Genomic DNA, 27,856 nt, shown 5'->3' on the forward strand with positions numbered 1-27,856 from the left:
CATCAATGGGTTGCCTCCTGCACAAGCCTTGACCAGGGCCAAGGCTGGGAAGGAGCCTGAAACCAAGATACATGCCCTTGACTAGAATTGAACCTGGGACCTTTTGTTCCACAGGCCAACACTCTATCCACTAAGCCAACCAGCTAGGGCTGTCTCGTAGGAATTTTCAATCTGTTTTAAAAATGAAAGCTGCCCTGACTGGTTTGGCTCATTGGTTACAGCATTGGCCCAAGGACCCTAACACAGGTTCAATTCCAGTTCAAGGGCATATAAGTCTTTTGCAGGCTCAATCCATCCCCAGTCAAGGCACATGCTGGAGGCAACCAATCCATGTGTCTGTCTCACATCAATATTCTCTCTCTCTCTCTTCCCCCTCCTTATCCTTCCTTCCTTCACTCTCTAAAAAAAACAAACAAAAAACAAAAGGCAGAATCAGGATGTACACCAGATTTCTCTATGTCCAAAGCACTTAATTATTCTAACTGGAGGCTTAGTACACAAAAATCATGTGTGGTTATGGTCCCTAAGCCTGGCCTGCTATCAAGGCCATCTTCCCCAGCTGTCCGCAGCTGGCTCTGCCCCTTGCCACCACCTAACCCTGGTTCCCTGTTCACTGTCAGGTGATTGGAGCCTGCCAGCCTGGGGGAGGGACTGAGAGATGGTCAGTACACCTCATAGTGACTGGTCAAGCATCATTCTGCTGTTAGGGTCAATTTGTTTATTACCCTTTTATTATATAGGACTAGAGTTCCATTGCACAAAGATTCATGCAATAGGCATTCCTTCCCCTGACTGCTGGCATTGGTTTTCCTCCAGCACCCAGCGCCCAGGCTGCAGCAGAGCCAAGCCTTCAACCTTCAGGCTTAGCTCCAGTGGTGGGCAGAGCCTTCAGTCTTTGTTCCGTGCCTGTGTATGCAAATTAACCCACCATATTTGTTGGGTAAATTTGCATACTCACTCCTGATTGGCTGGTGGGCATCACAGAGGCACAGTCAATTTGCATCGCTCTCTTTTATTAGTGTAGATATCCCAGTTGGTGAAGAAGATTTATTTCAAGAACACTATATGAGATGTAAGGACAATTTCATTACAGCATGCGGGTGTGTATTGTGTTTAGTTGTAAGAGCTCATAAATGTTTGAATCTGCACATGGAGCATGTAGGATTTTTGTTCCAGGCCTCTCCTCTATGGTCCCACATGACAGAAGCTGGCATTTACTTTTTCTTTTTTAAAAAAATATATTTTATTGATTTTTTACAGATAGGAAGAGAGGGATAGAGAGTTAGAAACATCGATGAGAGAGAATCATCGACCAGCTGCCTCTTGCACACCCCCTACTGGGGATGTGCCCGCAACCAAGGTACATGCCCTTGACCGGAATCCAACCCGGGACCTTTCAGTCCGCAGGCAGACGCTCTACCACTGAGCCAAACCGGTTTCTACTACTTTTTTTTTTTTTAATATATATATTTATTGATTTTTTACAGAGAGGAAGAGAGAGGAATAGAGAATTAGAAACATAGATGAGAGAGAATCATCAATCAGCTGCCTCTTGCTGGGGATGTGCCCGCAACCAAGGTACATGCCCTTGACCAGAATTGAACCTGGGACCTTTCAGTCTGCAGTCCAACGCTCTATCCACTGAGCCAAACCGGTATCGGCTGGCATTTACTTTTAACCTCATGCCTTTGGACTGGACACTGAGGTGAATGTAAACTCTCCCAAAGCCATTAAGAGTCTCCTGCTCTCTGAGGCTTATTCCACATTTAAAGTAGACTCAAAATATTATTCAGGTCAGCTTTCTGCTAATAACGGGAGTATGATCTTAATGATCAAGATAAAATGGACGTACATTATGCAATTTTAAAAGGCAGTGCTTTGCTCTTTTTATTTTAAGCAATGAAGTAGAAATATGGGTGGAAGAAAGAAATCATGGAAAGAAATTAAATTAGGATCAAGGAAGGGCAGGCTAATAACCAGCTTAATTATAGTAATTTATAAAGTCTCATTATAGAATGATTTTCAAATATCATTCATTGGATCAAAACAGATCTGACCAGGTATATATGCTAAGTAGTAAGCTACTCCACTAGTGATCAGTCTGAAATCTTGAGGACTGGTAAGATTGCATCTGCAATCTGTTATTATCGGGAAATTTTAATTATTTTGAGCCATGGAGTATGTGGTTGTCACTGAGTGTGCCATTATTAGATATTTTAGAGAGAATTGGAAAAATGGCACAGTTAGGAGGAGCAAAACCTAATTTAAGAAAGCCTTAAGATGGATTTTTTTTTTCTTATTTTGTATACGTGCCAATAAAGCCTAATGTATATGTTTTTACTTTGTTTTTATGTCTTGCTTTTAGACTTTGGCTGGAAGTTGGTTACTGTCTTTGGCTTAGATTAACTTTTCCATTCTGTATGTAAACATGGTTAATCTGTAAGGAACTTTGTAGAACTTAAATTTGCTTGCAGTTGTTAATTGGTCAATTCTTAAGGCACAATTTTGAACTCTTTCACAAAGTGGCTTTAGTTTTTATGGGTTTTCAATCTACTAACACATTGCTGTTTTAAAAATAAGGACCCAATACAATTAATTACCTCAGAGAGTTGAAGTGGTGCTTAAGTATGGTCCTTAATCTGCCATCATGGGCATCACTTTGGTTTTTGCTATAATGTTGTTTCTTTGGTCTCACCCAGATCTGTTACTTCAAAATCTCTGGCAGGCAGGACCCAAGAATCTGAGCTAGCTATGAAGTTCAGGAATGGTTTTATTATGGCACCAAAATGAACTGATATATATGTCATAGATGCAAAGTGACCACCATCTATTCTGCTTTATTTTATGGACTATGAGGTGAACAGTATTTAATCTTTCACTACAATTTGAACTTCAAAAAGTTGTTCAATGTCAGCATGGATCCTCTAGCTTATTGGTGGCTACTATCAATTCAACAAACATCTTCAGAAGAATGATGAGAAATTTTCAAGACATAATCTTATCTGCAAGGAAGTCACAGCCCTGTGAGGGAGACCACCCTGTAAACAGATAGGTGACATTGCAATTTGATTCACTGTTGAGATAGAGCTAAGGAAGCACAGAGCTGTCAAAGAAGAGGGGGTGATTTCCTCTGCTTAGAGAAACTGAGGTGGCTTTCTAGAGCTGTTTTCTATGCAGATAGGATGTAATTCTAGATAGAGTAAACGACATGTGCAAACGTTTCTTAAAAACCTGATGGGTTCAGGAGTTAATGTGGCTGGAATCTAGGAGCTTTGGATTCTGTCTAGGATCCTCACTCTTCTCCTCTATTTATCCCAGCCTTTGGGGTAGTAGCTGCATCTTTCAGGTGTCAGTGTTCTAGACTAGAAATGATAATGTCTTTGAAATTGCTGATATCTGGTTTTAACTGTGTCCCCTTTATGGCCTGGTAAAAAGTCCTCTCTGACAATATTTAGTGTGGATTCTTTTTTCCTAACCAGATGTTGACTAATCCAATTTTTAAGGGAAATTATTCTGAGACTTATGAGGTAATATAGAAGATAATTTTAAAGATGATTGTATGGGGAGAAAGGGAGACCAAAAAAAGTGGAGATTAGGACACTGCTGCAGTTTTCCCAGGATTGAGTTATCGAGAAACTTAACTGAAACAATACATTGGGGGCCCCAACACGAGTCACTCCATCTCCCCACCTCACCACCAATATTACCACACATAGCAATTACATCCACACATATTCTCAGTTCTCCAGGCAGAATGTTCCAGATCTGGCAATGTTTCCCCACATCTGCTGCAGATATTCTAGTCTAGCTCCATACCATTCCTGGCCACGATGATGGCAATAACATCCAACTTTCTCCCACTTTTATTTCCCAGAGAAGCAAACCAAGAGAAATAGAGTGTATATTAGTGGTTGTATTACCCAGATAGCAGCCAGAGTCACTCTTGAAAAACAATATACAATAATACTAATCAGATTGCTCCCTGCTTCAAATTCTCCAATAGGACCCCTTAGTCATCAGAATTGAATTGAGGTTCTCTGTGATCTGACTCCGCTTCCTCTCTGCTGTCATCCTAAACACTCCTTCCCTTAGTCATTGTTTGCCATCCAATCCACACTGGTTGTCCTGTTCCCAGAACTCAAGGAACATCCTCGTCTGAGTTGAGTACTGGCTGTTCCCTCTGCTTAGAAGGAACTGCTATAAGCAAACATTTTGTATTCTGTTCCTTTGGTTTTATGTCTATGTTTTGGTCCTTCTGAGAATCTGTAGTATTCTGTCAGGGGAATTAGAATAGGATTACTTCAGTTATCCCGCTCTTCTCTGCTGGTTTTCCTGTAAAATGAATATCAGCATGCTACATGAAAATTATTGAAAAGCCCAAAGTGAAATATGTATAAATGTTCTATGTAATGACCTTGATTGTTAGAAAGGAAGACCTTCTTCATTTCATTACCCGGAAAGGACACTGAATTTATAAAATAACCACATCTATTATTACTTATGTTTTTACTGTATTTCGATATTTACAATTGACCTATGTTTCTTCCTGATAAACACATCATGAAGAGGTACCACAGCTGGTGTTAAAAAACATGAAAGGGCCCTTTAGCTTGTGCAATAGGATGCTTTCTTAATGTTTGGAAGCGATTAATTTTTTAAGTACCCTGAATATTTTCCTTGTAATATATTTATATAACTAATTTGTTTAGAAAAAAAATCCCACTTTCTACATTGAATTCATTAAGTGTTTACTGCCTATATGTTAAACAGTGAGTAAATCCAGCAGGGGGTAGACAGAGCAGTGACACCAGACCCCAGCCTGCAATAATTAGAATTGTCTGAGTCACCACAATATAAAGTATGCCATGAACACATTATATCACACTTATAAAATCTCCATGAATATTGGAGATATAGACTCTAGAAGTATCGTTTTCAGAAAGAGAAGGTAAAAGGAATAGCATTGCAGTAAGGACGCAGAATATAGAACCCGATTTCCTAGGCTGGACATTTGGTGTATTCGTCAAAGTAAATGATAGGAGCTGCTGTAATAGATCTTTGAAATCCCAGTGACTTAAGACACTGTGCCATAAGCCACGTGCTACTGTCCAGTAGGAGTTGGAAGGACCTCCAGGCTCACTTTCTTGTAGGAGGCGATTCAGAGATCTGGGCTCTTTCATGGTGTGGCTCTTCCATTTGGTGTCATTTGCTTCCACAGAGACAGAGAGAGAGAGAGAGAGAGAGAGAGAGAGAGAGAGAGAGAGAAAAGAAAACCATACTGTGTATTGGAGCCTACCAGGTTAAGAAAATGACCGTCATCAGTTTTACCCACCCTCTGTTGTCCAGAATCAGTCACGTGGTCCTACCTTGTGGCAGTTGGAAGCTAATTCTTCCTGTGGGCAGTTGAAGAAAAATTAAACAGTTTAGCAAACACAGCATCATTTTTGCCATACCTGGCTCTCCTATTTATTAGCTTAAACATTATAAAACTCTCTATGTCACAAAATGGAGATAGTAATAGTATTGACCTCAGAGAGTTGCAATGAAGATTAAGTGAGTCAATATATGAAAATGCTTAAACAGTGCTTGGAACATATTAAAGTAAGTTAACTATTACTAATATGTATATGAGGAAAACTATAATGGACACATGAAGGGCTATTGGATTTCAGAGTAGGAAGAGACCATTTTTATATAGGGGAGGAGTTGGGTAGATAGAATTGCCCCAAAGAGGTCCACATTCTAAACTAGGGGTGTCGAACTCAATCAGAGAAGGGGCCAAAATCTAAAATCCAGCCTAAATCGCGGGCCAAATGGTTAACTGAACAGTCATAAACTGACAATGTTAACCAGAAATGTGAATTTAAAATGAGTGGAACAATCTTTTCCTTAACAGTGCTGTTAACCAACTCACATGCTATCAAGCAAAACAGTAATATTGGTATCAAGCAAAACAGTAATATTGGAATGTACCTAAAATGCTCATTGTTTTGTTTTCTGGCTAGATGTCTGACACCGTTTTCCCCGGATCAACGAGTCAATGTTCGGTTTTATTTCTTGGGCTGTAGCAATCCGCAAAACAGCATGGAGGTTGTCATCGGTAATGCGTGATCTGTGCTTGTTTTTGTTCAGATTCATTATTGAAAACATCTGTTCACAAAGATAGGTGCTCCCGAACATGGATAGAATACGGGCAGCATAAAGCCGGAGCTCTGGCATTGAGTCAGGGGGCAGTAGAGGGTAGAAGTCCTCAATTTCAACATCCTGAAACCTTGATTTCAAGCCACTGTCAGACTGAAGCTCGATTATCTCCATCTGAAGGTGATGGGGCACATTGTTGACATCAACTGTAAAAGGATTGGCAAAGATGTCAAAGCCTGAGTGCTATGTTCTAAAGTCAGAGAAGCGCCGCTCAAATTCACTTAGTAAACGGCTAACTGGTAGCCAGCTGACTGCAAGGAAAAGTGCCAGAAATAGTGGTTGAGATACTCAAACAAACGGGAAAGTGGGCAAGATTGTCCTGTTCCAGTTGGGACTTCCATAGTTGAAGTTTACGCTGGAATGCTGTGATCATGTCAGACATCTTCGTGATGACTTGTTTGCGTCCCTGCAGCTTCAGATTCAGTTGGGCGAGATGCTCGCATATGTCACACATCATAGCAAAATCACATAGCCAGGCCGGATCCGACAGTTCAGGCAAGGGCTTTCCTTTACTTTCCATGAAAAGAGCAATTTGTTCTCTGAGCTCAAAAAATCTTTTGAGGACTGCGCTCTTGCTCAGCCATCTTCTGTGTGGTATGGCACGTCTCCATGCTCTGCACCCATCTCCTGTAAAAACTGCTGGAACTGGCGATGATTCAGGCCACGTGCCCGTATAAAGTTAATAGTTTTAATGACTGTGGTCATTATGTCATTCATGTCCAGAACTTTTCCACACATAGCCTCTTGGTGGATAATGCAATGATAAGTAATCAAGGGTGTGTGGCAGTGACTTTTTTGCATTCTTTCCTTCATTAGTCCAACCAAGCCTTTCTTTTCTCCGCACATTGAAGGTGTGCCATTGGTAGTTAGTCCCACCAACTTTTCCCAGGGTAATTTAAAATTATTTATAGATTTCTCCACAGCCTCAAATATATCTCTACCAGTCGTCGTCCCATGCATGGCAGCTACATCCAAAAGTTCCTCAGTGACAGAGAGGTCGGTCTTCGTAGCACGTATAAAGATGGACAGCTGCGCTGTATCAGTGTTGTCTGTGCTTTCATCGATAGCAAGTGAAAAAGCAAGATAACTGCATGCCTGTTCGGCCAGCTGTGATGATAGATTTCCTGAGAGTTCTTGAACTCTATCTGCAATGGTGTTTCTTGACAAACTGACATTTTGAAAACTCTGTATCTGGTCTGGGCATACTTGCTCACACACTTTTAGCATGCATTGCTTCAAAAAGGCACCCTCTGAAAAACACCTTGAAGTACGGGCAATTTCTTCAACCACTATAAAGCTTGCTTTCACTGCAGCATCATTTTTCGCTGTAGCCTTTGTAAACATTTGCTGCTGTGATTGTAGTTTGCCTTTTAGTTCTTTAACAATTTTATGCTTTTCTTCCAAAGTATATTTGCCATACTTAACATTATGTTTGGTGTCAAAATGACGACGTATATTGTACTCTTTCATCACCAACACTGTCTCATAACACAATATACACACTGGTTTGCCCTCTCTAAGCACAAACATGTATTCATTTTCCCATTTGTCATTAAATTGTCTGCCTTCACCATCAACTTTTCTTTTCCTGGACATTTTGGGATCAATATTGGCAGTAAAAGATGTAGTTTATTGGAAATCTGTGTTAGAAGGAAAAAGTTGAAAACTGCACAGGGATAGCTTGATTTGGCAGATGGAGTGGAGAAAAAAAAAAGTCAGTCAATAAATGCCTGGCTGGGTACAGATAGCAGATTCTGTTGCGATTTTTATGCCTGCACTTTATGCCAGGAACTGGCAGCTTCTGCTGTGTATTTTTTATGCCCGCACACTCACTCTCTCCTCTGCTCTGCCACCCGCACAACCACATCGAATGCCGGACTATAGGTCACGCCTCCTGAATCTTGCGTGACTTGTTGTCTATGCGCATGCGTAATATTATAGATAGCAAGTACGGCGGCCTGCGAGGCAGCCGGAGAGATCACAAGCCTCCTATGTCACCGCGCGTCATTGTGATGGAACGCAGCAGAGTGCAGTGATGACAGCGCGGTGCGGGCCACATTGCAAGGCCTGGCGGGCCGAATTTGGCCCGCGGGCCTTGTGTTTGACATGTGTGTTCTAAACCATGAAACCTATGATTATGTCATGTTACATGGCAAAGAGATTTTGCAGATGTGGTTAAGAGTATGGACTTTGAGATGGGGATAATATCCTGGATTACCTAGGCAAGCTCAGCCTTATTACATGATCCCTTAAGAATAGAGAATTTTCTAAGCTGGAGGCAGATTAGATGCCACAGAAAGGTGGCCTGCCTGGATTTCTAACCTGCAGAACTATGAGGTAATAAATATGTAATAAATATGTTTTAAGCCATCAAGTTTGTAGCAATTTATTGTAGCAACAATAGGAAACTACTACAAATAAATATTCATAATAGAATAGGCATTTGAGATGCACTTGATTGAGAGACATAATTTTATTCTTGGATAAAATGGTAGGACATTTCAGATAGAACAGCTTTGTGTGAAGGAGGGAGCTGGGAATATAGGGAGGGGGATTGTCAGAGTCAAGTTAGGAATTTATTTACACAGTTTAATGATTGGTAGATTGGAGTCATGGTATGAAAGGTCTTAAATTTCAGGCCTAGAGCTTGTGCTTAAGTCTACAGCAAATGATGAACACTGGCTAGATTTTGATCTGACAAATGATATGATCAGGGAGGTGAATAAGAATCACAATCCCAGATGATAAGAGGAAGTGCTTACACAATAGGTAGTGAAATAGGTGGTAGCTTTGTGAATAGAAAGGTGGATGCTCAAGTGAGATTGTCTTAGATTGGGTTTCCAGAAACACCCTGAGGTGAGGGTCCATAGGTAAATAATTTACAGAGGCATTGCTCCTAGAAAAAGCCAGTAAGGGTGTAGGAGGAAGAAGGATAGGGAAGGAGAAGATACTAAGCAAGAGTGAACTTTCAGGGCAAGTCCCAGACTTAGTCTGATCCCATAAGGAGCTGGATCATGAACATCACCTGGCAGTTTGTTTTGTTTGAAGGCCAGGGAACTGGGCTTTCATTCTTCTGCATAATCACTCATTTGGTATAGGCCACTCCAGGATCTCAAAAGTCCAAAGCATTGGGGGTAAGAGTTCCAATAATGTCAGGGAAGCTCTCTGAAGAGACCTGGGGCACAAACCATTGGAAACCAAGTGGCACAAGCTGGGAAATGGACTTGGGGAACCGGTAAAATGGATACAGCAGATCTGGGAGCTCACCAGCAGTTTCAGTAAGGAGATGGTACAGCCTACCCACAGGGAAGTTGATGGAATGTGAAGATGAAGGAGATGGAAGTGAAGTGAGGGTGGCAACAATTGCTGAGTCCTTTTCCTTAGGAGAATGATACTACCATGAATAGAAATAAGGATACCATTAAGGGAAGTTAGGCCAGTTGATGAAAATCAGGGAAGATGGTGGGGTCAGTTTTGGATATAGAAAGCACACAACTACAATATATTTTCCAAAAATGCATTATTTAGAACAGTTTCCAAGTGATGCAAAAGCCCTAATGATGTGTGAACTCAAAGCAATTGAAATGCTGGGGCTCCATTTTACTACCTCAATTCATTGATTTTTATTTTCCCCAAATGTCTACCTCAGTTTCACTCATGAGGGTGATCGAAATAAAGCATTATTAAACGCTTTCACTTACTCTGAGGAAACATGTAATTGGACAGCAATGTTTTATTGCTACTAACAATGGAAATTGAACTAGATATTGATCACATTAGTATATTGTTCAAGTTAAACAGGAATGAACAAGAGACCACTATGCATTTTCTCTGGCCTCCAGGGTTAGCCTAAATGAGAACAATAACTGCTGCCAGTTAAAATATACACAAGAGCAAACTATAGCAAACAAACTAAATTGTGATAGATGAGAGAAAGGACCAGGAACTTGAAGAAACCAAACACGTATTTCCTAATCTAACATAATTACTTCAAACATAACTCTAGGGAAAGGGGGCAGGGAGGGTACTGTGTTCTAACTTCAGTTCAATGTAGCAAAGGATTCCTAGGTGTTCTTTATATGCAGAAAGCTATTCGAGATCTTGTGGGACCTGGAGAATACATAAGCTTTGGCTCCCTGGTTGGCCTGCTGGGCTAGTTTGTGAGAGGTATATTCTTAAAAAGCAAACTATAAATCCTTAAAAGCTTTGTCCCTAAAATAAGACAGTGTAAATTTAAATCCTTGCAGTGCCATTAATTTGTGTGATCTTGAGCAAGTAATTTCATGGCTTTATTCAAAATCCATTGATTAACACCTACCAGATAATGTAGACTTTTAGCCTCCATTGAAAATAGGGAGATGATAGCATCTTCGGCAGGGGGATGCTTTGAGGATAAAATGACTGCTCCTTGGAGTGTGGCACTTAGACTAGCAATATCTGCAAACCCTAGATGCATGCTAGAAATGCATATCCTTGATTCCATTCGCACATCCCAAAGTTCTAGGGATGAGATGCTCTAATCTGTTTAACGGGCCTTTCATGTGACTCCTGTGCAGGCATGTTTGAGAAGCACTGGATTAAATGATGCTGGTATATTGTGTGATGAGACTTCAGCAGCTGGAGCCAGGCTGCCTCCTCATCAGCAAGTAGAACAACCTTGGGACATTCCCTGAACCACAGTGTCTCTGTTTTCTGTTCTGATCAATGGTGAACAGTGATGTAGAAAGAATGTAGAACAGTGTCTGGCATCGTGTACATGCTCAAGAAATATTATTGCCTGTTATCATTAAAGTTCTTAACTTGGGAAACACAGATTTCTTTCTTGTGGACACTCCACACCCTTTGTACGTTGTTGGAGCTCTGTTCTACATCTTCGGCATCCTGAGATGACTGAGAATCCTCAAGTTATCTGTTGCCACAGTTATTCTGCAATTTCAAATCACTTTAAAACTTCAGCAGCATTCAGGAATAAACATTTATTTTTTCTCCAGAGGCTACATACCCACCAGACAGTTCTGCTGATCTGGGTTAGAATCAGTTGATCTAAACTTGACTCACTCATATATTTTGTAGTTGACTTGCAGTAGGCTAGTCTAGAATGATCTCAGTTGGAAAAACTCACCATGGTCCATTCATTCTTCATCCTCATTCTTCAACAGGCTAACCCAGGCTTGCTCACATGACAGTATCAGTGTTCCCAAATAGTGAGTTGAGGAATGGAAACTCTTCTACGAATTAGATTTTTCTTATTGTTAATTCTCATCCAAGGATATTTTCCCCCATTGATTTTCAGAGAGAGAGAATTGAAGGAAAAGGAGAGAGAGAGAGAGAGAGAGAGAGAGAGAGAGAGAGAGAGAGAGAGAGAGAGAGAGAGATACATCAATGTGAGAGAGACAGAGATGGATTGGTTGTCTCTTGCACACATCTGGACAAGAGCAGGGGAGCAAACCTGCAACCCAAGAATATGCCCTTGATAGAAAATTGCACTGGAGACTTTTTGGTGCCTGGGTCAATGCTCTAACCACTGAGCACACCAGCAAGAGCTACAAATTAGATTTTGAAATAGTACATAATTGCTGCTATATTGTACTGGTCAAATTATATCACAGGCTATCCCAGGTTCTAGAGATGAGGAATACCACCTTTGATGGGAGTTGCTAGAGTCATATTATAAAGGGAAGGGTGAACATTGAAAGTCATTTTTCAATCAGTTTCCTAAAATCAAGAATATTGAGGGTCAAAAAAGGAAAATGAACACGGGAAATATTCTCTTCTATGTGACACACATCCGAGCAAATCATATGGCCAAGATAATAGGAATAGTGAACTAAAACCCTCTGAATATTTATAAAAATAATAGTCTGCAAATAGTTAAAAAGAGGGGAAAATATAGATTTTTTCAAGTATGTTAGTTTCTGGAATAGACATTGCCCTGGCATGGGGCTATTTCCTGTATGTTAGACAAGATGTGATTAGGTAAATAATACCCATTTATGTTTCAAAGAGTTGTCCCCAAAAAGTCCCTGAAGCACTTAGGAACCCTGGTGTAATAATCTATTATATAATTCAATCAATACTGCCTATTATAAATCTGATCTTTGGAAGTAGCAGTCAGATGTGGCATATGTGGCAAATAGGGCAACAAATGCCTAAAAATGGTTACATTTTTAAAACTTTGTTTCCCACCCGTCAAGGGGTAGTGGGTACCAATCCAGGTTCATAACTTCAAGAGTGTAAGAAATTCAGCTGTTTTTATTTTCTAGGATTCTAATTGTTTCTATAATGAGATCCTATGCAACAGTAAAGCATACATTTTATTTTAGTTAATTCAGGTTTCCACATCCTTTTCCAGGGATGCCAGCTCTGAAGGTTTCATTGTGTCACAGTTTTAGTGTTGTAAGATGAGGGATATGTCAAAGTTCTCAGTCTTTGGCCCTTTGGACTGTTGCGTAGTCCTGAGGTTCTGCCTGCAAGGTCCGAGATGGGGCTCTATGTCTTCCACCTCTTGCATGCTGGACACATAGACACAGTTGGCTTCCATTTCTATCCTGGGCTTGCTGACCACTTGGGGTTTCATCAAAGGAGGTCTCATCTCTCCCTTACTTCACTCCTTCAAACCTATCCTTTTAATCAATCTTGCCCAACGAGTTAAGCCTAGAGTCTCATGGTTTCCCTCCCTTTACACAGCCACCCTCATGCTCCTTTTCAGGTCAATCCCTTATTTTCTTTGAGAGGCAAATAAGCTGGTACACTTTGCTTTTGCACATCTTAGCTTCTCCCAGATTTTCTGTGAACATAGACTCTTGCTTGGATTTTCCTCCAGAGGGTCCAACTTTTAAAACTCAGAAGCCTGGAAAACAGTTGTTATTTCTCTCCTTTTATCATATCTTGCATTCCTCAAGGTAATGAACATAAGCATGCTGCTTCTGGAATGAGGGTGGGGAAAGAGGTAGACGTTAACAGGAAGTGACAAGAATGAAATGGTGTAAGTACTGCTATCATGGGTAATTTCAAGATGCCAATGTGATCACTGAACTGAGAGTTGGGAAGAGATAGTCACCATTACATAGTATTTTTGCCAAATAGATATAAATGACATAAATAATCTGAAGAGCATATGTAAGAGTGAATGTAGCAAATGACTGAGAGAGTCATGAATTATGAGAGCTTATTAACTTTGTTTTTAAATGTAATTTACGTAATTGTAACTTTACATCATTTAATTTTTACTAATGGTTTTGTTTACCCAGCTCACAACATTCTTGAACATTTAGCAATAGGCTCTCAGCACAACACAGTTGTTAATATTTAGACTACAACTGTTAATGTTTTATAACTATTTCCTGACACAGAGGAACACAGCCTTTTATTGCTCAGAGTATGGAATGGGTTGTTTAGCATTTTTAAGTATTTTGGATGCCTCTAAGCCCTACCTCACGCCCTTTCTGACACACTTGTGATACAGCTGCTGGCTTCAAGATCATGATACTAATTTTGTCTTGATTTATGCTCAGAAACTTTTTTGGAGTACTGTAGAAGTGTGGGGTAGGAATAAACCCTTAACCATGGGGAGGGAATGTGATGGAGCATTACTTCTCTCTGTTAGTCCTCATTGACAACAAGCCTCAGTCTACCACAGCTGTAGCAATTCCGGATTGGACAGTTGGATTGAATACCCTTCTATCTCTGTTATAGTCTCTGTTCCTCTCACTTGTGATTTCTGAGAGAACCTCCCAATAAAGTACCTATACCCTTGCCCTTGTCCCGGGCTCCAGTTAAGTCACTGACTATCCGTGTGTTCTTGCACGACTATGCTTGAAAAGTTTATGTGATTCAATGTCATCTGTAGTAATTTGGATCATGCACATGTACTTTGTAAAACAGAATGATTCTTTTTAAAAATATATATTGTTTTTTTACAGAGAGTAAGGGAGAGATATAGAGAGCTAGAAACATCGATGAAAGAGAGACATCAACCAGCTGCCTCCTGCATACCCCCTTACCGGGGATGTGCCCTCAACCAAGGTACATGCCCTTGACCGGAATCAAACCTGGGACCCTTCTTTCCGCAGACTAACGCTCTATCTACTGAGCCAAACCAGTTTAGGCAATAGAATGATTCTTATATTTGGAGTAGAAATTTAGAAATGTAAAAACAAAGCTGATGAAAAAGCAGTGGTTTAGGTATTCTACGGTATTGAGACCAATAAGTTTGCCTTTTATAAACCTTAGGACTTCAGTGACCTAGGAATAGGTCTTGGTTTTCTTGGGCAGGTTCTATGAGAAACAGCCTTATGAGCTCAACTGTACTCATCTGCTTTTACAAATGTACGGTATATTAGAAAGATGTGACAGCAGTTTTCAAGATGGCCCTAAGATCTCTCATCCCACATGCTTTTCTTGCAATGTGAGTTTGACACTCCTGTAATAAAAAAGTGGGGTCTGTGTGTCCTTCCTTTAATCTGGGTGGACTTGTGGCTCTGTCAGAGGAGTGAATGCTATGGATTGCTGAGGTTTTTTAAAAAGGTGCTGTTGCTTCCACTTGATTCTCTCAGAACAGTTTCTTAGAATCCTGAGCCACCATATAAGCAGTCCAATGGCTTTGAGGCCACAATGTTGTGTGGAAGCCCAATCTAGCCCAGGTGGAGAGATCACATGGAAAGTCTAAACACTACTTTGTGAGAGAAAGCTCCATCTACCCCCCTGCTGCTCCAGTGTATTGCTGTTCCAGAGACCCCACTCCTGAAATACCCAGGTTAGCCTTTCCCAAATTCCTACCTACAGAAACCATGAGGGGTAATACATTAATTGTTGTTATTTTAAAACACAAAATTTTAAGGACATTCTTTATGAACAATGGTAACTAGAACATAAGAGTTCAGGTGGAGAGCCAGTCTTACCTGCTATTGTAAGAATGTGGGGAAGGCTAGCAGCTCAGCTGGGAAAAGCTGGTGTGTGTGTGTGTGTGTGTGTGTGTGTGTGTGTGTGTGTATATATATATATATATATATATATATATATATATATAGTTTGGAGATAATAATTTCTGGTCCTGACAACTGGAACAACTAAGTAGTAGATGAGTGCATAATGCTGGATGCGTTTGAATTTTGCTTTTATAAAGTAGAAGTGTTCATATTTTTACTTTGTAATTTTTATATAATTAAAAGCTTACAGAAAGAATAGTACATATACCTTTTGTCTAGATTTACCAATCAATAATATTTTGCCAGATTTGCTTAACCATTCTCCCTTTTTCTCTCCCTCTCTCCTTTTCACCCTCCATCCCTGACTCCCTCAGTGTGCACACATGCATACACATGCTTTTTTCCGCACTACTGAAAACAAGTTCCGAAACCCATTTGCCTCTAAATCTTCAATGTCTATTTTCTAAGAACAAGGTCATTCCTTCAGCAACAACAGTACATTATCAAATTTAGGGAAGTTAATAAATATTGATAGAATACTAATATCTATTCAATCAGCAGGGATTATCCAAATTTATCCAATCACATCAATAATGTCCTGTATACTATTATTTTTCCTGTTCCAGCATCCAATCCTGATTCACACACTATGTTCAGTTTTTGTATTTCTTCATTTTCACAAAGGAAGTTACTACTTTTTCAGGTTTCTAGAAAGATCTGTCCCTTTGTCTCTACTGTTAAATATAAAAGTGATTCTGGCCTTCTTATGCTTTTGAAAGACTGTTTCAGAGACTGCTTCCCAATGCTCTTTGTATCTCTGACTTAGGAGATATAAAAGACAAACAAAAAAACAAACAAAATAAAACAAAAACCTTTGCTCAGCCAGGGAAAGTCTAGATGTAGCTGCTGAACTGTTGACATCTATCCAAGTAGATACAATTTGTCTCTTGAGTTAACACTCATCTGCAACTTGACATTTAAGAATCCAAAGAATGAATCAGAAATTAAGGATTTGCATTTCTTTGGACTAAGTAATTAGTTTTATCCTGGTCCCAGAAATTGGAAATACTTGTGCTATGAGGCTATTAAGAGAATTGTGTAACTTGTTTGGGTTAAAAACAAAGATATAAAGGGTCCCTACTTTTTCTCCATCTACCTGACTCTTGGTGTCTCCAGTCTGTTTTCTTTCTGACTTCTGAATTGAGAGTGGTGGTAAGGTCACTTGTTTTTTCCCCTTTTAAAAAAAGGTATTGAGGAAAAACTGAGAAGGAAATTAATGTATGTAAAGTATACAACATGATGATTTGATATACATATATATTGTGGAATGATTCCCAAGATTGAGATGTTTAACTCATCCATTATTTCATACAATTAACTTTGCTGTGAGTGTGTGTTGTGTGTGTGTACGGTGAGAAGATCTACTATCACCAACTTTCAAACATATAACACCATAATATCATCAACTATAGTCACCATATTACATATTAGGTCCTGAGAACTTGTCTTCTTATAACTGAAAATTGGTACCATTTGACCTATGTAACCTCATTTTATCTCCACCCCTGTCCCTGGTAACCACTATTCTATGTTTCTGTGAAATTAGCTTTAAAAATAAAACAAGATTTCACATGTAAGTGATACTATATAGTATTTGTCTTTTTCTGTCTGGCTTATTTTACTTAACATATTGTCCTCCAGTTTTATCTGTCTTGTCACAAATGGCAAGATTACCTTCTTTTTAAAGATGAAACAACAGTCCATTTTGTATCTATACACATACCACATTTTCATTATCCATTCACCATCGAAAGACATTTTGGTTGCTTCTATAACTTGGCTACTGTGAATAATGCTACAATAAACACAGGAGTGCAGGTATGTCTTCAATATACTGAATTAAATTCCTTCAAATATATATCCAGAAGTGAGATTGCTTGATTACATGGTAGTTCCATTTGTAGTCACTTGCTTCTTCTTAGTAGATCACCACATTTTTATTGTGTCTGTGGATATAGTAATAGATCTGAGTCATACACTGAGATGGATTCTCTACAGAATGGGGAAAGAAAATTTTGAGCATGTTTGAAGGAGTTGAGTACTTAACAAACGTTACATGTGAAATGAGTGAATATACTACTGGCTTGTTGGGTTGCAAAATTATGCTTTTATGATCAATAAATACACATTATCTTGTTGAATGATTTGAATATCTTTTTCATTTTCAATTTTACAAATCAATAAATGTTTAAGTATAAGACTATCATGTACAAAACACTCAATAAATTTTTCTTCAAAAGGAGATCCTTATGCTCAAATAATTATTGGCATTATTAAGTAGTTAATGAACTATCCCTATTAAATGAGTCACAGTCAATATTCCACTTCCCAACTGCTTCATCTAAAAGCAGAATATACCTTGAGTTTGAACATTTTAGTTTTATAGAAAAAGATAATACAAATAGTTTTTAACATATAGTTTGGTGATACACCCAGTAAAGAAAAATGCATGCTTGAAAAATAAGTTTAGATTACGAAATACCTTTAAATGTTAAGAAAACTGGTACAAGTATAATAAATTGCTGAGGCATAAAATCTTGACTTCAGTTCAATTTAACATGTCATTATTGTTGTAGCATAAACTCCAGAAAAATACCTCAAATACAATGTCACACAGTCAAATAGGAACAAGAATGTCTACAAAACCTTGTTTAAAAAAAAAAAGAAGATAAACATGTGTATACAGCTTAAAAGTAAAAGGCCTATAGTCTTTGTAGTGCAATCAGTTAGTGTTCAGCTGTTAACTGGAAGACTGGTAGTTCATGCCCACCCAGGGGTGCTTCTCCCATTCTTAGAAGCAAAACCCCTGTGCCCTAGTGTGAGGTTTGGGTGTTGATAGACCTAGCACTCTATACCTGCACTTCCATTAATTTATTTAAACCTACCATTGGTAAGGCGAGCTGCCTCAGTGAGAACTGTAGGGAGGTAAGGGACTTAGGAAAAATGCAGCCCAGTTGCAGTAAGGAGGGTAACAGAGTCTATCTATCCTTGTTCCCTTTGGAAAAATTCAAAGAAGGAAAGAAACCAACATCTTTTGATGATATCCACCTCCTTCCTACCAGGTGCAAAATGGTCACACCAGGTTGTAATATAAACATGTGCTCATTCCATGATTAACATTTTTGGGATGCCAGGGACAAAGTTCCTCTGTTTGTTCCTTTTGCCGTCTGAGTTTTATGCGTCATTCCCTTCCCTGCATCTTTCCTCCAGTCCCTAGAACTAGTAGACTTTGGGTTTTGAATTTGGTTGGCAGATATATCTGCATTGTACCAGAATAGCAAAGGGATCAGGATGGAGAGTTAGGGGGTGGATGTTCCTTCTCAAACAGGCTATCCTGTAATTCTGTAATTCCTTTGAAGTAAAACAGAGGCATCAGTAGTACTTACATAAATGGATATAGAGAGGCAATGATGTGTGTAAGGTGCTTAGGGAGCCACCAATGTACAGTAACCTTCAAGTCCCAAGCACTGGAGACTGACTAGGGCCTCTTGTTACTATGCACAGATAGCCTCTAATGCTGGCTGCTGGACCATGAGCTTTGTAGGAAGGACAGCAGTAACTAACCCTGACTTTTCTGGAACTTGTTTGATGATCTTGAACATCTTCTGGAGCTTAATCATGTACATCTTCACTATTTCACTTACTCTGAGGCTTCCTGTGTCAGTGAGAACCCTTGTCATTGTATGGGAATAATAACTTGGAGTCCCTGCTTCTCTCCCTTTAAGACTCTAAATGTTGCTCCACTGTCTTTTACCATGGAATGTTCCTCTGAAAGCTGGAAGCCACCCTGCAGGTTCCTTGCGCTTGCTGTTTGAAGGAGATGTAAGTAGTAAATATGGTCACTGCTCTCTCTATGCAACTGTAATAGATATTTGGCCTTGGGGATGGCAAAAGGGTTGACTTGGGTTTTCAAGTTGTTCCTTGTTTTATGAGCCAACTGGCACTTTGGGTCAAGGGCCCCACCTTGTCTGGGGTGGAGAGCTGCTATTGGTTTTTTTGGCCCAGGGTTTGTTATTGCATCTCATCTCTCTACTTCTCTTTGTCCAGAGAAGCCAATATGTAAGAGATTATTCTTGTCCAATTCCCACTTCTCAGGAAGAGGGATAAAATGTGAATCCTTTCAGCAGTTCCAGCCAACCTAGTGAATCATCTTCATTCTTGGTGTGGAGAGGAACCAGAGTAGTGACCTCCCTTTTTCCTTTTCTTCTCTTTCCTCAGAGACTTTCTTTTGCTCTTAGCAGGTGCTCACTACGTGGGAGATAGTGATAGGAAATAGATTCTGCTCTCTGCCCCTTCTCCTTGGATCTGTCCACTCCTTCCACTGGTGCTAAACAGGATTGTCCTTTGTTTACCCTCTTGGCATCCAGGCTACTGTTGGAGCTGAGTAGATGTCCTATATATCCTCATACGTTATTTCTATATAAAAGACTTTGTTGGATGCTCTTAACTTTTCATTCTTTAGTATCTCAAGGGTCTGGTAGTGATGATGATGACAATGACAATGACAATGAGGGTAATGATGATGATAAGGTGGTGGTGATATGTTACATTCACATCACTCAGAATAATACTAACCTTCCCTCCTGAACTTTAAAAATTTACATAATTACATAGAAAACAGAAAATGCTTAAAGACAAAGATTCAAGTGAAGAGAAATTAAAAAGCTGCTTGGATTGATTGCTGAGTCTGGCACCAGGCTGAGACCTGCACAAGTTGGCTCTGTTCCCATTCTGCTTTTGCTGTCTGACCTCAGGCTTGCCTCTTCCCCCTCTCAGACTTCCTTCCTGTAAAAGCTGCCCTCATCTGCTTTGCCCACAAGGGCAATGAGAGCAAGTATCAGCAGGTCCCTGAAGCTTGTGGTTCCCTGCAGGTGGGACTAAGACCAACTGCTGAAGTTGACAGTGTGGTTCTCACCACTTTACTTCTAGGGAACGCACCTACCGCTACCTCCTTTGTCTTCTGGAAGAGGAGTGAGTGATTGGGAGTTGGCTTTGTGAGGGTCAGGCACATGTTCTACATTTATATAGCGCCTGATGTTTATGAACATCCTTCCAAATTCCCCCACTTAATGTGTAAAGCTGATCATTCTCTCTACTAGTGTAATAGAGGAAGAAGTGTCTGGAGGAAGCATCTGAATGACAGTTTGGGATCTCTGATTTCTTGGAGTCATTCCCAAAGTCATTGTTTAGGGACTTGAATCAGGCCAGTTCCTGGAAGAATCTCAGGGAAAGGGTCTGCTGGCCCTTGGGACATGCGTCATGATATGGACTTCCTCACAAAGTCCTTTTCCTTCCAACCACACTTGCTCAGGGGCATGGTGAGACAGACACCCCAAGGGCTGCTAGGCCTGATTCTTGTCAATGCTCTTGTTCTACAGTCCCCACATTGTGGGTCACTCCCTCCTCCTTCCGGCAGAGTGAGCAGCCCCTGAAAGATGGATGAACAGATTACTCTGACACAGTTTCACTGTCGGAGAGGGCCTGCCTGTTAGGCTTTTATTGGAATTTTTCTCTTTAGATACAATCAGTAGGGTGAGTAATCTTGGGAGGACACGTGTGGTTACATTGTCCTCTAGGCAAGGGCATCCAGGGATTAAGCATTAGGATTCCAGTAAACACCTGGGGGTCTGCACATGCAGACTTGTTTGGAAAGATCAAGGAATAATTAGGGACGCCGCCTCCGACACTCCCCTAAGTCAGAATTCTGATAAACCGGGCAGGTGGCCTTCCACACACTTCCCTTTTCTCAGAATCTCCTCTTTTCCAACTAAGTCTCTTGTGCTCCCCAACACCTGAGTAGTCCCAACTCTTCAAGCTCAGAGCAGGAGATACTGAAGACCGGATGGCTGTGAATGCTATCCTTCCGAGGTGAAATGTCCATGGGGCGGGCCCCCTGAATGCAAAACCTGACCCTTTCCTTTAATTTAGCCACATTTCCTTTGATTTGACTCAGGTATGTGAGGCCAGAGACACTTCGTTGCCTCTTGAAGGATTGGGGGGAGAAGCAGGTACTGGATTTTCTGCAGGATCAGGCCTTTCCAGAGGGCTTGGCCAGAGACTGCAGGCCTGGGTCAGAGGTGCAGGCAGCTCACTGAACATTGTGGTCAGCAGTGAAGGTGGCAGCAGGAGTCACAGGAATCTGGTGCTCTGAGATGCCTGCATACCGGTTGTGTGAGGTTGCAAATGTTTTTAAAATTTTTTAAATAAATTTTAAGTAAAAAAATAATAATAATAATTAAAGTGGAAGAACTACTTTAAGTTTAGCTGTGTTTCACAAAGCTCAATATTTCCATTTCCTTTCTTCTCACTAAATGGAACAATCCAATAATGAAGAGTGAAATGTAGGAAAAGAGGAAAGGAAAGTTGAAAAGTTACCAAAACAATAACGCATCCAAGAAACCTGAAAATGTGGTAGTTTGTATACAGCCCAATTGACTTTTAGGACTTTCAGGGCTCTTCTATTTCCTTGCAGGAAGAACCACTATTGGATCTGGCTATTTTTATTGTGGTTTTGTTCTCACAGCTCTGCATTAGGAAGATAAATTGTTTTAAGAATTGTAAGTAAGCTATAAGATCGTAACCATGGTACTCTGAGATGAAACCTTGAAGCCTAAATATGATGTTATCTAAAAATACACTGGTTTTCTCTGATAAAAAATTTTATACACATTCATACTCTCTCTCTGTCACATACACATACACACACACACACACACACACACACACACTTCAGTGATGACTAGATTAACACAAAATGTTTTCTGCAGATCCTTATAAAAATGCAGACATTTGGGAAGGTCATTTGAACCTTTTGTTTGTTTGTTTATTTTGTTAATTGACTTGAGAAAAAGAGAAAGGGAGAGGGAGAGAGAGAAGGTCAATGATGAGAATCATTGATAAACTGCCTCCTGCATGCCCCCTACTGGGGTTGGAGCCCTAAACCCGAGCATGTGAACTGACCAGGAATCAAAGCATGACCTCCTAGTTCATAGATCAGTGCTCAATCACTGTGCCATACTGGTGATATATAAAACAGGTACATTTTAAACAGATACTTAATGAAAAAAAACATCAGCCAAACATGTTGTAAAACACACTAAATCTGAATTGAAGACAAATTTATTTATTTAACTGGACTGAAAATATTGGAACAAAGTATATATTTTCCAAATCTATTGAAAAGAAACAAAAGTGAACTACAACAGCTGCTTTGATTCAAAGCCTTAATTCACATGGAATTCCTATTCTTGCACTAAATTGAAAATGTATCCTGAAGGTGTCTTGGATTTTCTGTGTCTTTTTGGATCAGGTTGCTACTCCTTTTATTTATTTATTTATTTATTCAATATATTTATTTATTTTTTGAAATATATTTTCTTGATTTTTTTACAGAGAGGAAGAGAGAGGTATAGAGAGTTAGAAACATCAATGAGAGAGAATTAACGATCAGCTGCCTCTTGCACACCCTCTATTGGGGATGTGCCTGCAAACAAGGTATATGCCCTTGACCAGAATCGAACCTTGGACCTTTCAGTCCGTAGGTCGACACTCTATCCACTGAGCCAAACCGGTTTCGGCTGCTACTCCTTTTAGGGAGCCCCAATCTTCCTTATTGCTCATTAGAGGAGAGCCCCTGTAGGGAACCAGAACCTAGAAAAGGTGTGGGGTTTTTTTTGTTTGTTTGTTTGTTTGTTTGTGTGTGTGTGTTTTTTAGTCACAAAATAATGATTAAACATATAAGAGTTATAAATAATGATAGTCATTATAGCTATTACTGTTTTCTAAATTATTATTACTTTTTCTCAATTGGAAAACCTTTTGAATCACAAATATCCATCCCATTCACCATCATTTCATTGGAATTTAGGAGATGGATAATATTGTACACAATAATTGATCCAAATGAAATCAGTGGCCCTAAAAGGACAACTTGTCTTTGCCACTGTTCCAATTAAAGTGGGGCAGTAGAAAGCAGAACTGACATTGATTTCTCTCTTTTTTTAAAAAAAATAGATTTTGCTAAGCAATGAAAAAAAAATGTACATGACCATTTTTCTTTGTGCTGTGTAAGGCTGCTCCTAATGTACTCTTGGTTATACTTGATAATGAGAAACATTTTCTACCAATTAATCCATTGCTACGGTATTTCTTTTTGCTTGTTTCCATTCAATTTATTTCAAAATGTCAAGGAGGAAAAATAAGAAAATAGCAAAGACAGCAATCTAGGCTTGTCAACTGCATAGAATATGTCTCTCACAGACAGATGACCCACAGAGACTTTTCACATGGTGGCAGGAGAGGGTGTGCAAAATCAAACTGAGAACAATGAATGAAATATAATCAGCTGTTAACAGACTTTAAAAGAGACTATAAGTTACAAAGGGGAAGTACTAATTATTTCACATGAATATATCACAGCAAAGTGATAACCTAAAATTAAAATCAAAATGTAAATTTAGTATTGGCGTACTCCTCAACACTGTTATATACACATATGTCTATTTATAACATGAGTGCTGTGGGGGCAGGGAGAGGAAGTGAACCATCAAAGATGTTTTGATTTCATGACTAAGCTTCACGTGGAAGCTTATCTCCCAGATGCAAGTACTATACCCTTTGGATGCACACCTCTAGTTACAGTTTCCTGTTATTCTTTATTCCTGAAAAAAAAAAATGCAGCTCAAATGTGGAAGAGAGTTATGGTGGGTATAAAATGTCCCTCTTATTACAGGTTATCACAGAAAAAGCCATCAAAACCTCGATTGTGTTTCGCTGGTATCTGTTTGCATATATCAATGAAACACATTATTCTTTGCACAAACCTTTAATGTGCTCAGAAATGTTTTATGGTCATAAAGTCCCACCTTGTTTAATAGTAGCTCCAAGGGAGCTGAATATTTTCTGCTGAATGGCAGCAAGCAGCCTTCAGGATCCTTGGAGGCTCTTGCATCTCAAAATGAGTTATACCTGAACCAAGTGAAGGCTGACAGGAGACATCTAACCAAGGTTGTTTAGCGGTGGGGTTGCTGGGTCAGACAGGGACCACACCATTGACACATACACTGAACATTCCCTCCTGTCCAGTTGAAGAACTTGCATTAGCAGTCACTTCTCAGAAAAGAATTATGTCTGCATCTAGACTATGCACATTACCAAGATGAGCTTGAAATTGGATCTTGTTTCGGCAATCAAAACAGCTTTGGGAATTTACTTTCTGTCACTGAACTGAAAAAGTGAAGGCATGAAGAACTGCATTTCACACATAATTATTTAGAAAAACAGCATTTCGCCGACTTGAAAGCCATTTCTAAAACCCAGCTTCATGGAATTACCTATTCTTCCACCCACAATGGTTTGATCCCATCCCCGCCTTCCCCTACACTGCCCCAGTACACAGAATGCATTTGGGAGTTCAAGTAACTTTTATATCTTTCAGTATAATTGAATCACTTGATATTGAATCCTAGCATAGGCATCTTTTCTCATTTTAAGAAATGGGTGTAGGATGGGGTGGAATATTAACAATGCTATGCAATACCTAGAGGCCCAATGTATGAAATTTATACAAGAGGCTTGGCCCTTGTAGCCCAGCTGCCTTCTGGCCCCCGCTGCCTTGTGGCCCTGCAGCCCCACCCCTCACCCACTGGTCATTTTGGAAAGTCATTCCGGAAGGTCGTTCCAGAAAGTCATTCCACTGTCTGGTCTAATTAGCATATTAATTCTTTATTAATAGGATACAATCAGTAAAAATTGGAATCCTCATTAAAAATAAACTTGTTAGAAATTTAAAAATAGTCAAAGCTTATCTCTGCTGTTAGAAGTAAGGACAGTGGTATGCCTTGTGAGAGTGGGGGAAAGTGACAGGAAGGGAACATAATGTTCTGTTTTTTATCTGGGTGCTGCTTATAGGAGTGAGCTTTGTGAAGATTCAGCAAGCCCAACACTTCTCAGGTGCACATTTAGAGTCTTTCTTTGTATTCAATAATGAGAGTAGAAAATTTACAGGCATGTTGAAACAATGCTGCTCACTTTTAAAAAAATATGTTTTTATTGATTTGAGAGACAGAAAGGGAGAAGGATAGAGAGGTAGAAACAACCATGCAAGAGAAACATCCAGCTGAAACCGGTTTGGCTCAGTGGTAGAGCGTCAGTCTGCGGACTGAAGGGTCCCAGGTTCGATTCCGGTTAAGGGCACGTACGTTGGTTGCGGGCACATCCCCAATAGGGTGTGTGCAAGAGGCAGCTAGTCGATGTTTCTCTCTCATCGACGTTTCTAGCTCTCTATCTCTCTCCCTTCCTCTCTGTAAAAAAATCAATAAAATATATTAAAAAAAAAAAGATAGAGAGAAACATGCAGTTTCCCTGAGTGGTTACACTTTTTATAATTGTATTACAGTAACACAACTAGGAGATGGACATAGCTGCAATGTGTGTGTATAGCTGTATGTCATTTAATCTCACATGTTGAGATTACACACCCACATCATTACACACACACACACACACACACACACACACAACTTTTTCACTATGACAAAACCCTCTCCTGCTACCCAGTCAAATTGAACTCCTTCCTCTTCACCATTCTTAACCCTTGGAAGCCACTAATCTACATTCCATTTCTATAAACTTGTCTTTCTGAGAAAGTTGTAAAGGCAATCATTTGGTATGTGACCTTTTCAGCTTGGCTTTTTAAACTTAGCATAATGCACCTGAGAGATCCATTAAAGTTGTTGTGTGTTATCAATCATTCATTCATTTTTGTTGCTGTGAAGTATTCAACAGTATAATGTACCTCAGCTTATTTAACCATTTACTATTTGAGAGAGATTTTGGTTGTTTCTGGTTTTTGGATATTAAAATAAAGCTCCTATGATCAACCATGTATAGGTTTTTTTTTTTTTTGTGTGTGTGTGTGTGTGTGTGTGCGCGTCTGTGTGTGTGTGTGTGTGTGTGTGTGTGTGTGTGTGTGTGTATGCAGACATAAGTCTTCATTTCTCTGGGAGAAGTGCCCAGGGTTGCAATTGCTGGGTTGTATGGTAAATATAGTTTTCGTTTTTAAAAAGAAATTGCCAATTTTCCAGAGTGGCAGTGGCATTTATATTCCCAATGGCACTGTATGAGAGAGATCCAGTTTACCTGCTCCCTTGCTAGTTTACCTGCTCCCTTGCTAGCATTTATATGACCATTATTTTTAAATTTTAACTCTTCTGCTAGGTGTGCAGTGATATCTCATTGTGGTCTTAATTTTAATTTCCCTAATGGCTAGTGATGTTGAATGCCTTTCATGTGCTTATTTGCCATTCCTATATCCTCTTCAGTGAAATTCCTTTTCATTGTGTTTTCTTTATTTTTGAGATTTTGCTTAATACATTTCCTCAATATTTTTAGCTTCTTCTTGAAATATCTAAAAATATTTCCCCCTATCTCAGTATGTGCAGGTGGTGATTTCTGCAGCTGCTGAGTGATTCTTCTCACTTGTTTGCAGAGTGCCTCCTCCATTCTCACCCTCTTCATTCTGCTGGGAAGCCACTTTCTAGACTCATTGTCTACTCTGGTCACTGATGGAACTCCTAAGTCCCAATGAACTCAGATCAAAAGACAGCTCTTCCAGGAAGCCTTGACTTTTCCCACCAAATATACATAATCCCTAGTCCTTTAAACTGACACAATACTTTCAAAAATAGTTTCCAGTGGCACTCTGGCAGATGCTGTCGGTGCCCTGTCCATATGGCACTTGGCATTTCCTTACACACTGACTCCTTTGCCAACAGCCACTCCTCTCTGTCTGAGGCTTTCTCTGATTCCAGAGGCTGCTCTGTCTGGGCAGAAGTGCTGGGAATAGCTGTCAATCAGAGGTTAATGAATACCCTAGCCTCCTTCTCTCCTTATTTAGGATTGTGGATTGCCCAGAATTCCAAAGTGGGATTAAGCGAATAAGTGCTAATTGGCTTGATAACACATCTTTTATTGGCTCCTTTTTCTGTTTTACTTTCCCACTTTCCAACTGATATTCCTGAGGTCCCCTTCTGAATAAACGCATATAATTAGCTCAAGTTCTGCTTTGGGAGAATCCCAAAATAGGCAACAAATATTACCTTTTACAATGCACATGTGGCCTTTCCTACTAAACTGAAAACTTTGCAGACAGGAAACCATGACGAGGATATTTTGCTGAGAGGACAGCAAGTGCAAAGGCCATGAAGACAACATGTTCTTGGTGTATTAAAAAAAAAAAAAGTGATATGTCAGCAGGGCTGGTGTAAAGTGAGCAAGGGTAAAAATGACTGGAGTTGGAGATAAACTCATGTAGCGAAGTTCCAGATTTCCCTTTTTTTCAAATAGGGAATGAGGGTGAAGGTGAGAATAGATGGCTGAAGAAATGTATAGCCCAATGGCTTTGAAAATGCAATATTTCCCACTAATGTCATCGATGTTTAATGGATCTTAAATATATTACCAACACACACATTCCTCCCTGTATTTTATTGTTATTAACACATATAGTAAAACTACTTAGAACCCTTAAGACCTTCTTGTTAAATAGAAAATTGAATATGTGAACAAGGTTTCAGGTTATATATGTATTCATTAAACACATATTGTTGGGTTGGGTATTGTGGAGGGGTCAAAGTGACATCTGTGAATCAGGCAGAGGTACTGGCTAC

General features: G+C 39.7%; 1 long non-coding RNA gene across 1 annotated transcript in view; it reads right to left on the bottom strand.

Annotated features, from left to right (window-relative positions):
- The window catches only part of LOC311624517, a 184,147-nt gene that overhangs the window by 56,870 nt on the left and 99,421 nt on the right, over positions 1-27,856 (bottom strand). The gene's annotated exons all lie outside the window — the stretch shown is intronic.

This window comes from Pipistrellus hanaki, assembly GCF_964339955.1.
Source record: "Pipistrellus hanaki genome assembly, chromosome: 6".
Taxonomy (NCBI): Eukaryota; Metazoa; Chordata; class Mammalia; order Chiroptera; family Vespertilionidae; genus Pipistrellus; species Pipistrellus hanaki.